This window comes from Arachis hypogaea, chromosome 13 (genome assembly GCF_003086295.3).
Source record: "Arachis hypogaea cultivar Tifrunner chromosome 13, arahy.Tifrunner.gnm2.J5K5, whole genome shotgun sequence".
Lineage (NCBI taxonomy): Eukaryota > Viridiplantae > Streptophyta > Magnoliopsida > Fabales > Fabaceae > Arachis > Arachis hypogaea.
In genome coordinates, this window is record NC_092048.1 from 73,927,251 (window position 1) to 73,941,477 (window position 14,227).

Here is a 14,227-nt window from a genome sequence, read left to right on the forward strand (position 1 = left end):
AGAGGAACTCAAACCAAAACAACCCAAGAAGCAACCAAAACCACAACCAGCAGCAGACTAACCAAAATCCCTACAGAAAACCTCAAAACAACTACCCCAACTCCAACCAGTACCAATCTAATAACTAACCCACCAACCAAAATGCCTACCATCCACCACCCACATCTCATAACCCACCTCAAGTATCACCTGAAGCCCAAAGAATCACTAACTTGGAGGCCGTGATAGACAAAATGTTGAAACACCAGGAAATGACAACCAAGAATCATGAAGCATCCCTGAAGAGCCTAGAGAGACAGATGGGGCAAATCTCCAAGCAGATTTCTCTTGAGAGACCCTCAAGCTCTTTGCCGAGTGACATGATTCCAAATCCGAAGGAAGAATGCAAGGCGATACAATTAAGGAGTGGGAGAACATTGATGAGCAATAATGACACTATAAAGAAGCAAGCAGAGAGCAGCAAAAGTGCAATAGAAGATGAAGAGCAAACAAAGGCAGATGAAGCCAAGGATCAAGTTGTGATGCCAAGCAAGAGAATTGAGAAACTCAAAGAGAAAGACAACCAGCCACACGGTTCAACAGAAGTGACTTAGGGACAGCAACAAATAGGAAAGAACATCACACCTCCACTGCCATATCCCCAGAGGTTCAACAAAGAAACCAGGGACCAGCATTTTCACAAGTTCCTTGAAACTTTCAAAAAGCTGGAAATCAATATTCCTTTTGCTGAAGCACTTGAGCAAATGCCTCTGTATGCCAAATTTTTGAAGGAGCTTATCAACAAGAAAAGAAGTTGGGATGAGAAGGAAACCATACTGCTCACTGAGGAATGCAGGGCTTTGATTCAAAAAGGGTTTCCCCCTAAGCTTGAAGATCCAGGGAGCTTTTTGCTACCTTGCACCATTGGGGAATTAACCATCACTAAAGCAATGTGCGATCTAGGAGCAAGTATCAACTTAATACCATCCTCCTTGGTAAAAAAGCTGCATATAGAGGAAGTTAAACCAGTACAGATATCTCTAGAGCTAGTAGATAAGTCAACAGTATACCCCAGGGGTATGATTGAAAACCTTCTGGTCAAGGTGGACAATTTCATATACCCTGAAGATTTTGTGGTTCTAGATTCAGAAGGGGATGATGGTGACTCTATTATTCTGGGAAGGCCATTCTTGGCCACTGCTAGAGCTATCATAGACATAGAGGAAGGAGAATTAACTCTTAGAATGCATGATAAGAGTGTCACTCTGAAGGTGTTACCAGAAGCACAGTTTCGTAATGAGAAGAAAAACTATATGGAACTTGACAAGGAAGAATCACAGTTAAAGGAAGAAAGCAACAAGGCGATTCACAACAACACCCCAAGGCAAAAGATTGTGCAAACTGATGAAGAAGTCCAAGAGAATATTGGAGTATTAGCCACTGAAAGGATGAAAGATCCCCAAGGTAAGCCTACGGCCAGAAAAGAAAGGTCAACGAAAGAAAGGATGAAACGCAGAAACAAAACAAAAAGGGGTTGGAAGAACAGGAAGATTCCAACAGAGGGGCTTTCCAAAGGTGACAAAGTGCAACTGACATATCAACAGCTGGGAGCAAGCCAACAGACTGATGACTATTACACTGTCAGCAACATACTCTCATTAGAGCACGCTGAAATTGAACACCAGAGAATAAAGAGGAGGATCACAGTCAGGGGAGACAAGCTGAGGCACTACAATCCTCAACCACCATAAAAGAAAACCCCAATGTCAAGCTAGTGACAATAAAAGAGCGCTCCATGGGAGGCAACCCATGATTTAAGATTTATGTCATTTTAAATTCAATAAGCTATGATCATCTGAGCATGAAATTTGTTTTCATGGACTAACTCAATGAATGCAAATTTTTTTTTTCATATGCTAAGACTTCTAAAGTTTGGTGTGCCTTCAAGCACACCAAACCAGTGTTACAAATATTTTCACGTTATATGCCTAGCATATGACCAAACACTAAGTTTGGTGTTTCTCTTCTCATGAAAAAAAAAATCATGCATCAATGATCATACATTATCTCTTATTGAGACTTATCAATTAAAAAGAAATCATAGTCTGTGATGAAGGCATCAATTGTGACTTACCACTAGCATCTCACATTTACCCCTTAAGCAAGATACAAGTTTGGTGTTCACCAAACTTTGATGCACGGATTTAGGGACACAATTGATCCTTCATGAAAAAAAAAAGAGAGAGAGAAAAAGGAAAATTATGATGAAAACATTTCTTATAAACATTTGATCAAGAATGACATTGGGATTTCAATTTCACTAGTTGGAGGGAGAAGAATTACAAGAGGAAGAAGAGCCACAAGAGGAGGAGGAACAACAGCACATTCCTCTACATAACAATCTGGACATGACTCAAATGCAGGAAGCAATTGGAAGATTATCACAACAGTACATGAGAATTCAAGAAAGGAAAGAGGAATACCATTCACTATACATGAAAAACCAACAAGCACAAGAAGAACGAGAGCTAAGAATGATGAACAAACAAAGTGAATTCGAGTCAAGATTCCTTGTGATGCAAGAAGAACATGCTTTTCAATCTCATGAATCATTTGGAAAGTTGGAACAAATGCAAGCTGAAAATTTGAGGGCTCTCAAAGAGTTCACAACACTCCAAGATGCAAGATATGAAGTCCAAGCCGACTACAACATAAATAGTCAAATCAAGCTGAACTATATTGGAGAGCATCTGCACAACATGGATCCAGCTTTTCCAACTTTTGATGAATTCTTCAAAAGGAGAAGTGAGATAGAAGTAAGCAATGCAATGAAGCTTGAAGATAGAGTAGAGGAAGCAATGAATAGAGCTGGTTTCTGGCGGGATCAACAGACAACAGACATGGACACAGGGAACACCAGCAACCAGGTGTATGAAAGAAGAAAGAAAAAGCATGACAAATAAAAGGTGGACTTGCTCCTTGTTCAGCACTAAGAAAGCATGTATTGTGTCTGTTTTAAGTGGTCCTTGCATCTTTAAGTAGTTATCATAATTAATAGTCTTTGCATCTTGTTTGTTTCTCTTAGAATAAGTAAGCTAGTCTATGTATGTGCTTGTGTATTTACTTTCACTTAACAAAAAGCATGCTTTGTCCCCTGCATTTTCAATTCAATAAAAGAAATGTTTGAATGTGAAGTGAGATAGTTCTCTGTTAGATAGAAGTAAAATAAAAGTAAGTGGTGGTATGTGTGTGATTGTATAATAGCTCACCTTTAATGAATAAGAACACTAGGATGTCTCCTCTTAAGTAGAAAGTAGCTACTGTCTATGAATCCCAATCGAATAAAAATCCTTGGTTAGAAGGAAAAACAAAAAGAAAGAAAAAAGGGGAGAAAAAGAAATAGCCAAAAAGTGGCAGAACAAAAGAAAAACAAAAAGAAACAAAGCTGGACACCAATAGCTTGAACCTTAGAATATATGCCTGTGGTGTCTTTGTATTAGGATCTGCTTGGATTATTAAGCTCTTTGGAGTGCATCAACACTTGATGACTTGGGTTAACTAACCCGGGATCATCAGCTGAAAGTCCACTATCAAGAGCAACCTAACTACAAGGCATTTAGTAGCCCAAAGAGGTGCTGGGCATCAATGTTCTAAGAAGGAATGTGAGCCAAGTGTCTATAGTGAATAATGTGTCAAGTATAAAGAAAAGGAAATGAACTTGCTACACATGACACTCAAATAAAGCTTATGAACAAGATAATAGCCAAGGATAAAGGAATAATGAGAGGTCATAGCAGTATGTTACTTGAAGCTTGAAGGAGGCTTTCTAGGCTTAAGAGTCAATAAGAGGTGAGTGTGTACATATCCACATAAAACCCCATGAACTACCAATAACACTCTACTAGCATGAACATCCTCTTCCATTTCATTCTTTCTTCTCAATAAATCATTTCTTGCTTGGGGACAAGCAAGCTTTAAGTTTGGTGTTGTGATGACAAGTCATCTTAGCCTAGTTTCACTAGCCTCTTTCTTTTGTTTTTAACTGAATTATGCACTTTCTTGAGCCATAAGCAAGCCAATTGGGTAGATTTTCATGTTTCCTTTGATTTAATCAACCATGTATGAATTCGTGCTATTTCATGAGGTTTTATGCTATAATTGTCACATATTATGAAAGAATGAATATCTCATGATTTTGAGCATAGCTTTGATGTGTTTGGTTGATTAATGATAGGTGAAGAAAGCTTGGAGAAAGGTTGATGCAAGAAGGAATGGCTAGGAGGAAGAGAGAACAAAAAGTTTGAGCAAAAGTTTGCCTCAAACTTTAGCTCAAACTTTTGGATTAATTGAAAATGAACCAGGAAGCAAAAAGCTGGACCAAAAGTTAGCCTCAAACTTTTTGGCTAACTTTTGGGCAAAAGCTGGAGCAAAAGTTAGCCCCTAACTTTTTGGCTCACTTTTGACATGAAAAACACTCCCTGGATGAGCAAAAGTTTGCGCCAACGTTAGCCCCTAACTTTTTGGCTAACGTTGGCACATGAAAAACACTCCCTGGGCTAGCAAAAGTTTGCGCCAACGTTAGCCCCTAACTTTTTGGCTAACGTTGGCACCATGAATAAGCAAGAGGAGGCCAACGTTGGAGCAAAAGTTAGACCCCTAACTTTTGCCCCAACGTTGGTATCAGCAAGGAAGGGTGCTGATGTGAAAAGTTGGAGCAAAAGTTAGACCCTAACTTTTACTCCAACTTTTACTCAAGCTTTCATGATTCCAACCCGGTTCAATTCGGTTCTTCTCCAAACTCCAAGAGCAATCAACCAAGGCCTCTATCAACCCAATTCCATCAAGAGCAACGGCCCAATTGAAGGCTTGAAGACCATTTGAAGAAAGTGTATAAATAGCATAGGATTTAAGTTTTTAAGAGAGCTTCCCTTTTAGTTTTTGAGAATAGCTTTCTTTTCGGTTTGCTTAGAGCTCACTTTTATTTTTCTTAGCATTGTTGTTTTAATTCAAAAGAATTTGGGAGGAGAATTGATCTCTCTTCTTTCTTGTTCTTGCCCAGCACTCTTTACTTTTCTTGTCTTGGATTTTGGGTGGAGAATTGAAGAAATTCTGTTTCAATCTCACCTTGGGATCTTGTTTAATTTTCTGCTTAATTGAATTTCAGTTTCGGTTACTTGCTTCTTCATCTACTTTCTTTGCAATTTACAATTTCCTTTGCAATTGTGCTTGTTGGATCTAGGAAGGCATTGAGATCTAGACTTGGTTTTCTAGTCTCTTGGGTCCTGAGATCTGAATTCCAATTTTACATCCTCTGTTTACTGCTTTTCATGCTCATTTACTTTTCTGTTTTAGATCTGATTCAATCCAAGTCTTCTTCTATTTCTCTGCTTGTTGCAATTTTACATTTTCTTGTTTAATTTCTGCAAATCCAACTCCCCATTCCCTTTACAATTCAAGCCATTTACATTTCTTGCACTTTAAAATTTTGCAATTTACATTTCTTGCGTTCTAAGTTTCTGCCATTTAATTTCTTGTTCTTTAAGATTCAGCACTTTAATTCCTGTTCTCTTTAATTTCATGCCAATTACCCATTCCCTTTACTTTCTATGCAATTTAAATTCTGCAAATCACAAATCTCTCAACCAAATCTTGATTCGCTTGACTAAGTCAACCACTAAACTAAAATTTCTCAATCCTTCAATCCCTGTGGGATCGACCTCACTCCCGTGAGTTATTATTACTTGATGCGACCCGGTGCACTTGCCGGTTAAGTTTGGGTGTTTTGGAGAAATTCGTTTTTTCACGAAAATATCCCATCACCTGGGTTGTATGTCTTGGCATTGGGATCATATGATGGTCTAGAGGGATTGTTCATATAGTTAGCTTGCTCCCATTCACATTCAACTTCTAGTGTATCTCCTTCTTGTGGAGGGGCTAGGGCTTGGACAGCTGAGACTTGGTTCTTCTCCATCTTCTTCGTTAAGGTTACTAGTTGTGCAGTGATCACTTTATTTTAGGCTAACAAAGCATCCATAGAATTAAGCTCCATCACTTCCCTCTTTTGAGTTCTATCTGAGGCATAGAAGTACTCATTTTTTGCCACAGTTTCTATGACATCTATGGCTTCTTCAATAGTCTTCTTCTTGTTAAGTGAACCCCCTGAAGAATGATCTACTGCCTGTTTTGACTCATATAACAGCCCCTCATAGAAGATGTGCAATTGCACCCACTCGTTGAACATATCCGGAGGGCATTTCCTTGTCAAGTCTTTAAATCTCTCACAGGCCTCATAAAGGGTTTCACCATCTTACTGTCTGAAGGTTTGCACTTCAGCTCTCAATCTATTGACTCTATGTGGAGGGTAGAATCTTGCTAGAAACTTGTTCACAACATCATCCCAGGTTGTCAAGCTCTCCTTGGGAAATGCTTCCAACCACTTTGCTGCCTTATCTCTGAGAGAAAAAGGGAACAAAAGTAGTTTATAGGTGTCAGAGTGTACATCATTTGACTTTACAGTGTCACAAATCCTTAAGAATGTAGTCAGATGTTGGTTGGAGTCCTCTTAGGCACTCCCTCCAAATGAGCAATTATTCTGGACAAGTGTGATGAGTTGAGGCTTCAACTCAAAGTTGTTAGCATGCATTGTTGGCTTTAGAATGCTACTGCCACAGTTTCCTGGATTTGGGTTGATGTAAGAGCCTAAAACTCTCCTCTCTTGCTGGTGCATGAAATTGTGATTCACACTTTTCACAACTCTGATGCAACTAACCAGCAAGTGCACTGGGTCATCCAAGTAATACCTTAAGTGAGTAAGGGTCGATCCCACGGAGATTGTCGGCTTGAAGCAAGCTATGGTCATCCTTGTAAGTCTCAGTCAGGCGGATTCAAGTGGTTATGAGGTTTTAATAATTGAAATATAAATAAAACATAAACTAAAATAAAGTTACTTATGTAATTCACTGGTGGGAATTTCAGATAAGCGTATAGAGATACTTTGTTGCTTCTGAACCTCTGCTTTCCTATTGCTTTCTTCCAACCATGCGTTACCTCCTTCTAACGCAAGTTGTAAGATCCTCTCAGTGAAAATGGTCCTCTACAGTTTCTGCACGGCTAATCAACTGTCGGATTTCTCATCTCGGATAAAAAATACCAAGTATAGCTACCGCATGGCTAATCATCTGTCGGTTCCCACTAGCGTCAGAATAGGATCCATTGATCCTTTTGCACACTGTCACTTGCGCCCAACATTCACAGGTTTGAAGCCCTTTACAGTCATCCCTTCCCAGATCCTACTCGGAATACCACAGACAAGGTTTAGACTTTCTGGATCCCATAAATGCTGCCAATATTCTAGCCTATACCACGAAGATACTAATGTCACAGACTCGGTCCGTGTATTAGATATCCAAGAGAATATACTCCGGCTGTCATCCAATGACTGTGTTGAACATCATGTAGACCGCTTGTGGTTGTCAGGCACGCGGATCTTGGCTAAGCGAGTAACAAAGATAGTGGGTGATTGTCACGGGTCATCTCTTCATTTCTGACTTAACTGAATTAAGAACAAGAGTATATCTTGGAGAAGAAGTAGGCGTGAATTGAAGTAAAAATAGTAGTACTTGCATTAATTCATGAAGAACAGCAGAGCTCCACACCTTAATTTATGGGGTGTAGAAACTCTACTGTAGAAAATACATAAGTGAAAGAGGTCTAGGCATGGCCATGTGGCCAGCCTCCAAACGTGTACAATCAATACTAATCAAAAGTCTGATCTCCAGATAAGATATAAAATAAATCTCTAAAAGTAGTTTTTATACTAGTCTAGTAACTAGGGTTTACAGAAAATGAGTAACTAAGTGCATATAATACAGAAATCCACTTCCGGAGCCCACTTGGTGTGTGCTTGGGCTGAGCATTGAAGCTTTTTCGTGCATAGGCTATTCCTGGAGTTAAACGCCAGCTTTGGTGCTAGTTTGGGTGTTTAACTCCAATTCTGGTACCAGTTTGGGCGTTTTACGCCAGAATGTTTTAGGCTGACTTTGAACGCCAGTTTGGGCTATCAAATCTCGGGAAATGTATAAACTATTACATATTGCTGGAAAGCCTAGGATGTCTACTTTCCAACACAATTAAGAGTGCGTCAATTGGGCTTCTGTAGCTCCAGAAAATCCACTTCGAGTGCAGGCAGGTCAGAATCCAACAGCATCTGCAGTCCTTTTTCAGCCTCTGAATCGGATTTTTGCTCAGGTCCCTCAATTTCAGCCAGAAAATACCTGAAATCACAGAAAAACACACAAACTCATAGTAAAGTCCAGAAATGTGATTTTTGAATAAAAACTAATAAAAATATAATAAAAATTAACTAAAACATGCTAAAAACTATGTAAAAACAATGACAAAAAGGGTATAAATTATCCGCTCATCACAACACCAAACTTAAATTGTTGCTTATCCCCAAGCAACTAAAAACAAAATAGGATAAAAAAAGAAGAGAAAATATAATAAATTCCAAATATCAATGAAGCTCAATTCCAATTTGATGAGCGGGGCTAGTGGTTTTTTTGCTTCTGAACAGTTTTGACATCTCATTTTATCTTTGAAGTTCAGAATGATTGGTATCTATAGGAACTCAGAATTCAGATAGTGTTATTGATTCTCCTAGTTCAGTATGTTGATTCTTGAACACAGCTATTTTATGAGTCTTGGCCGTGACCCTAAGCATTTTGTTTTCCAGTATTACCACTGGATACATAAATGCCACAAACACATAACTGGGTAAACCTTTTCAGATTGTGACTCAGCTTTGCTAGAGTCCCCAGTTAGAGGTGCCCAGAGCTCTTAAGCACACTCTCTTTGCTTTGGACCACAACTTTAACCGCTCAGTCTCAAGTTTTTCACTTGACACCTTCACGCCACAAGCACATGGTTAGGGACAGCTTGGTTTAGCCGCTTAGGCCAGGATTTTATTCCTTTGGACCCTCCTATCCATTAATGCTCAAAGCCTTGGATCCTTTTTACCCTTGCCTTTTGGTTTAAAGGGCTATTGGCTTTTTCTGCTTGCTTTTTCTTTTTCTTTTTTTTCTTTATTGTTATTTTTTTCCGCCATTTTTTTTCTTTTTTTTTTCGCAAGCTTTGTTTTTCACTGCTTTTTCTTTCTTCAAGAATCAATTTTATGATTTTTCAGATTATCAATAACATTTCTCTTTTTTCATTATTCTTTCAAGAGCCAACAATTTTAACATTCATGAACAACAATATCAAAAATATGCACTGTTCAAGCATTCATTCAGAAAACAAAAAGTATTGCCACCACATCAAAATAATTATATTATTTTCAAGATATAATTGAAAATTCATGTATTTCTTTTTCTTTTGCAATTAAAAACATTTTTCATTTAAGAAAGGTGAAGGATTCATAGGACATTCATAGCTTTAAGGCATAGACACTTGACACTAATGATCATGTAATAAAGACACAAACATAGATAAAACATAAAGAATAGGAAACGAAAAACAAGAAAATAAGAACAAGAAAATTAAAGAACGAGTCCACCTTAGTGATGGCGGCTAGTTCTTCCTCTTGAAGATCTTATGGAGTGCTTGAGCTCCTCTATATCTCTTCCTTGCCTTTGTTGCTCCTCTCTCATGGCCTTTTGGTCCTCTCTAATTTCATGGAGGATGATGGAGTGCTCTTGGTGCTCCACTCTTAGTTGCTCCATGTTAGAACTCAATTCTCCTAAAGAGGTGTTGATTTGCTCCCAATAGTTGTGTGGAGGAAAATGCATCCCTTGTGGCATCTCAGGGATTTCATGATGAGGAATTTCTTCATGCTCTTATTAAGGTCCATGAGTGGGCTCTCTTGTTTGTTCCATCCTCTTCTTAGTGATGGGCTTGTCCTCATCAATGAGGATGTCTTCCTCTATGACAATTCCAGCTGAATTGCATAGGTGATAGATGAGATGAGAGAAGGCTAACCTTGCCAAAGTAGAGGGCTTGTCCGCCACCTTGTAGAGTTCTAAGGATATGATCTCATGAACTTCTACTTCCTCTCCAATCATGATACTATGGATCATGATAGCTCGGTCCACAGTAACTTCAGACCGGTTGCTAGTAGGAATGATAGAGCGTTGGATGAACTCTAACCATCCTCTAGCCACGGGTTTGAGGTCAAGCCTTCTTAGTTGAACCGGCTTGCCTCTTGAGTCTCTCTTCCATTGAGCTCCTTCCATACAAATGTCCCTAAGGACTTAGTCCAACCTTTGATCAAAGTTGACCCTTCTAGTGAAAGAGTGAGGATCTCCTTGTATCATTGGCAAGTTGAATACCAACCTCACATTTTCTGGACTGAAATCCAAGTAATTCTCCCGAACAATTGTGAGCCAATTCTTTGGGTTCGGGTTCACACCTTGGTCATGGTTCTTAGTGATCCATGCATTAGCATAGAACTCTTGAACCATTAAGATTTCGACTTGTTGAATGGGGTTGGTGAGAGTTTTCCAACCTCTTCTTTAAATCTCATGTCGGATCTCCGGATATTCACTCTTTTTGAGCATAAAGGGGACTTCGGGGATCACCTTCTTCTTGGCCACAACTTCAGAGAAGTGGTCTTGATGGACTTTTGAGATGAATCTCTCCATCTCCCATGACTCGAAGGTAGAAGCAATTGCCTTCCTTTTCCTCTTTCTAGAGGTTTCTCCGGCCTTAGGTGCCATTAATGGTTATGAAAAAAAAAAGCAATGCTTTTTCCACACCAAACATAAAATGTTTTCTCGTCCTCGAGCAAAAGAGAAAAGAAAAGAGGAGAAGAAGAAGAAATGGAGGAGATGGAGGAGTGTGTTGGGTTCGGTCAAGGGGGGAGAAGTGTGTAAGATGTGTGAAATTGAAGGTGGTAAGGAGGGTGATAAACCATTATTTTACGGTTTATATTGTGTTTAATTGTGTGGTTTTATCAAATCTTTACCCACTTATTCATTAAATTAGCATGTATTTACATTTCCTTCCCAAATTACTCCATGGTTGAAAACTTGCTTCCTGGAGACTTTTAATTATGTATTTTAATTTTCCTTTATTCCATTTGATGTCGTGATCTGTGTGTTAAGTTTTTCAGGCTTTATAGGGGATGAATGACTTAGAGATTGGAAAGGAAGCTTGCGAAAATGGAAGGAACACAAGAAATTAAGGAGATGACCAGCGAGAAGTGACGCGGACGCATGGCTCACGCGACCGCGCGAAATAGAGGAAATTACAGTGACGCGTTCGCATGCCTGACGCGAACGCGTGAATTGGAGGCTGCAAGAGTGACGCGAATGCGTGGACGACACACACGCGTGGCAAGGCAAAACACTGGATGACGCGAACGCATGGATGACGCGATCGCGTGACGTGCGCGATCTGCAGAATCTGCAGAATTCGCTGGGGGCAATTTTGGGCCCTATTTTGACCCAGTTTTCGGCCCAAAAAAGCATATTAGAGCCAGGGAACATGCAGAGACCAAGAACAACATTCATTCCGCATAATTTTAGTTTTAGATCTGATTTTACTCCTCCTCTAGGTTTTCTCTCTACACATTCATAGTTCTTAGGATTTGATTTTATTGCTTTTTGGACTGGGATATTGAGAAGAGTTATTACCTCCGTCAAGACTTCGTCATTCTAGTTTGTTTCCTTACTTGTCACTTACTCTTCCATATCCTTAATTTCTTCAGAGTTACTTTTGGATTATTTTTAGAATTTATTAATACAAGAACTATTTTTATTTTAATTGATCCTTTTGATTATTATTTATCATGTCTTTCTCTATTTCCCTTTCTTATTTCGTGGATTTTACAATCATAATGAGCGAGTATTTCCATAACTTGATTGGGAGTTGATTGAAAGGAGGACCTTGAGTTGGATGCTCAAGAGTAAAATTATAGTTGGGTTTAGCGTTGGGTCGCCCTCTAGTCACTAACACTAGTCCTTCCTAAGGGAGAGGATTAGAACTTGTGAATAGAAACTGACTTCCAACTTGCTTAACTTTCCTTTATCTGGTAAAGGATAACTGAGCAGGCAACCTTTAATTATCACTTTTACCTTGGGAGAATTCCATCAAGGATAGGGCTTCCAACTAATCTACTCCCGGTCAAGGTTTTTATTTAAATTACATAAATTCTCTGATTTAATTTTCTGTCTATCAAACTCAAACCCTTTTGGAAAACTTCTGATTAATAAAATAGCACATCATTCTGCAACTCGTTGGGAGACGACCTGGGATTCATACTCCCAGTATTTTAATTCTAATTTTGTGACAACCCCTTCTAAATTGATAAGCAGATTTTTGGTTGGTTAAGAACTATACTTGCAACGCATCTCTTATAATAATTTCTTAACTCGCCAATTTCCGCTATGTCAATTTTTGGCGCCGTTGCTGGGGAGTTGTAATAGAGTGCTAAGTTATTGATTGGAATTTATTTATTTGCATTTTATTTTATTTTGCTACTATGAGCTGCATGTTTCTTTCGTTAAATGACGCGTTCACTTCCTGATCCAAGCTTGCCAGTATTTGATCCTGAGATCGAAAGAACTATTTCACGTATAAAGCAAGCTTGGTGTCGGTTAGTCCTCCCCGAGGGTGAATCTGAAACATCACGTAAGGAAGAAACAAGCTCTCTTTCTACTGATTTGGTTGATTTACGTGCAGGTGACATGGCAGCACCTAGAAGAGTTACTATCCAGGAGGCTGGAGCCCCTGACTTTACGATGCAACCGTTTCAAGCGCATCACCCAGCAGTGGCTACAGATTTTGAAATCAAAACTGCACTGCTCAACTTGATGCCTAAGTTTCATGGCTTACCTGCTTAAAAGCCTATCAAGCACCTTAGGGATTTCCAAGCAGCCTGTTCTACTGTCAGGTGTGATGGTGCAGATGAAACTTCTATTCTGTTAAAAGCCTTCCCATTTTCTCTTGAGGGAAAGGCGAGAGAGTGGTACTACACTCAACCCGCAGCAACTGTTTCTGATTGGGATACACTTAGAAGAGAATTTTTGGAAAAAAATTTTCCGGCTGAAGTTACTGATAAACTGAGGAAAGACATTTCCATGATTGTTCAGGACGAATCCGAGACTCTTTACGAATACTGGGAGCACTTTAACAACCTTCTGGAAGCATGCCCCCACCATATGATTAAGGGCTCAAGATAAGACCATATTGGAAAGTGCTAGCAATGGGTCTATGAAAAAGTACAAGACCTCTGATGAGGCATGACAATTGATCAGCAACTTAGCCGAATCTACTAGGAATCACAGGCAGAAATAAGGCCGATCAAAAGCTGTTGCAGAGGTATCTTCTAGCAAGGAAACTACTGCTCTAACTCAGAGTATATGTGAAATGACCAACTTACTGAAGCAGATGCAGTTGAGTCAACAACAAGCACAGCAAAGCCAACAGTTAGTCCCACAGAGAGTGTGCGGGATCTGTACTGATTATAGCCATTATAATGATGAATTTCCGCAGCTCCAACAGGAAGACAACACTGTGGCAGCCACTCATAACTTTTATGACCGCCCCAATCAAGGATACAATCAAGGTGGCAGTTACAACCATGGGTGGCAGGATAATTCCAACCAAGGTTGGAGAGATAATTCTAACCAGAGTTGGAGGGACAACAATAACAGAGGAGGCAGAGACAATCAAGGATATCAGAGGTGGAATAATAACAACAACAGACAGTAGAACCAGAACCAGCCTTACAGAGCACCTCACCTGAGGCAGTCCCAAGGACCACAGCACAACCAACAACAAGTTCCACAGATCACTCAATCTAATTCCTCTCCGAGTGACGAGGCTCTTCAATCCATTGCGCAAGGACAAAAGAACTAGGAAAGTTTAGTTAATGGCCTAGCATCCGCTATACAAGCTCTCATATCTCAGCTGGCATCACCCAATACTTCAAATACTTTAAACACTCAATATGCAAGCTCCAGTGGGATTCCTTCTCAACCCTTACCCAATCCAAAGGGTGGCATCAATTTCATCACCCTAAGGTCTGGAACCACACTACAAGAGAGGAATCAGAAAGAGCCAATCCCATCAGAACACGCCTCAGCTGAAGAGGTGGTGGAAGTAGAGGATGCTGAAGAGGAAGAGGACGCACAAGACATGGGTGAAGAAGAAGAAGCTCAACCACAGAAAGAAGCACCAATGGATGCAGACGTTGCAGAAAATGCCCTCCCTATTCCATTTCCACAAATTGCAAGGAAGCCCAGGAAGC

General features: G+C 39.7%; 1 non-coding gene across 1 annotated transcript; it reads left to right on the forward strand.

Annotated features, from left to right (window-relative positions):
* The first annotated feature begins 6,216 nt into the window (after nt 1-6,216).
* LOC112739040 (small nucleolar RNA R71) lies at nt 6,217-6,322 on the forward strand. The gene has a single exon (XR_003169981.1). It is a non-coding gene; the product is annotated as a small nucleolar RNA R71 (small nucleolar RNA).
* Nucleotides 6,323-14,227: the final 7,905 nt, after the last annotated feature.